Source organism: Physella acuta, unplaced genomic scaffold (genome assembly GCF_028476545.2).
Source record: "Physella acuta isolate Inbredline_101_S28 unplaced genomic scaffold, ASM2847654v3 ptg002355l, whole genome shotgun sequence".
NCBI classification, from domain to species: Eukaryota; Metazoa; Mollusca; class Gastropoda; family Physidae; genus Physella; species Physella acuta.
Window position 1 is genome coordinate 22,631 of NW_026733848.1, and position 1,886 is coordinate 24,516.

At 35.2% G+C, this 1,886-nt stretch overlaps 1 non-coding gene across 1 annotated transcript; it reads right to left on the reverse strand.

Moving 5' to 3' along the window:
* Positions 1–1,150: 1,150 nt before the first annotated feature.
* Positions 1,151–1,232, reverse strand: Trnas-uga (transfer RNA serine (anticodon UGA)). The gene has a single exon. It is a non-coding gene; the product is annotated as a tRNA-Ser (tRNA).
* Positions 1,233–1,886: the final 654 nt, after the last annotated feature.

Consider the following 1,886-nt stretch of genomic DNA (forward strand, 5'->3'; position numbering starts at 1 on the left):
ATAGAGAACAGAGGGACACTGACAAATATAGAGAACAGACTGACACAAGTTCCCTTCTCGAACCTGACGCTGCACTGGCAGTGTATTTCCAGACTTCATTATCCGGGGTGGGCGGGGGGGGGGGGAGGGGGTAGCACTTGAAATTTTCGAGAGGGGAGACAGAGACAGACTAACATTTTCATGGGGAGGGGGGGGGCGGACATTGTTAAAAGTATATATTTTCTTTATTATAAATTCCATTTCGTTCGTGGGTGGGTGGGTGGGGGGGGGGGAGCTGTAGACCTTCTTCTGTCCATTGGGCAAGTGAAGTAGAGTTCACATGTTTGTGTGACCTCGGTATATGAAGAGATATAGACACTGACAAATATAGAGTAGTTTATATAGACACTGACAAATATAGAGTTTATATAGACACTGTCAAATATAGAGTTTATACAGACACCAACAAATATAGAGTGCATATAGACACTAACAAATATAGAGCGCATATAGAGACTAACAACTTTGACAGCAGACAACTAAAGATACATACAGACATGCAGACAGACAAAGAGATTTCCACATATATAAACACAACTAGCAAAACAAATCGATCAATGTATCGATTATGATTAAACGATGAATGAATACAATGCATTGTGATCCAACGATACATAAGCCGCAAGCCGGATTAACAGCAAATCCTCTTAGCGGGGATTATACACAGTACATAAGCCTCAAGAGTAGAGATTTTTTTACGTAAAGAAATGTTTAATATCAAGATATTCAATGCAAGCGCTCAATGAATTGAGTGCGATCAAGTGTAATACAATAGACCCAGATTTTTAAGCAAATAAGCTTTAAAACAATTCACAAAATAATGCTAAAATAATGTTAACAAGGTTAATAAATATTTAAAACCTGATAAAAGGAAACAAAAAATAAAAATACAATGAAAAAGTATTGTAATGTAACATATATACGCCGGAAATCGTAATTGAAAAGCCTTGACGAACGAACTTTTCTAAATAAAGTAGACAAACATACTGTTATCTTGGCAGAATTCTTTTATTATTATTATAAAAACACCTGTAAAAAGTCAAGAAAGAAATATTTACGCATAAATCCATTTGAGGTTAAGATCCACAAATAAATAGGGAGAAAAAAATTTCGCTGCGAGCAGGGTTCGAACCTGCGCGGGAAGATCCCATTGGATTTCAAGTCCAACGCCTTAACCACTCGGCCATCACAGCACCTGCTTAACTTCGTAACAATTAGCTAGTCTTTCCAACTGTAGATGGAACAACACTGTGACCTACATTTAGAATAATCAGCTTAATTAGTAATTTTATCGGTGTGTTTCATTATAAATTTAACAGCTGACCGATCACAAAACCATTTTAAACCTGAAATAGATATTATGATGGAATGAATTATCTTTCCGCGATTGTTATTGTCGGCAGAGATATCGATTTCTCTGAGTTGACTACGAGCCCTTGTACGCAGGTCATTATTGTGTGTCATTGGCCAAATAAATACAAAATCTAGATTGTCTATTTTATTTTCAATCAATTATTGGGTAGTTGGCCAAACGAATAACTAAAATCTAAAATCTCGATTGTTTATTTTAGTGTCAGCCCATAAATGTGTGGTGGCCAAACGAATAACTACATCTAAAATCTAAAATCTCGATTGTTTATTTTAGTTTCAGTCCATTATTGTGTAGTTGGCCAAACGAATAAAAAAATCTAGATTCTAGATCTAGTTAGTCTATTTTATTTTCAGCCCAGAAGTCTACTTTTGATGCTTAAAATTGTTTTCACGTATTTAAATAATGACACAGAATTTTTTAAAATCAAGCGCCTTTGTTAAATTTTCAGAAATTCGTAATAATATTTTATTGAGGT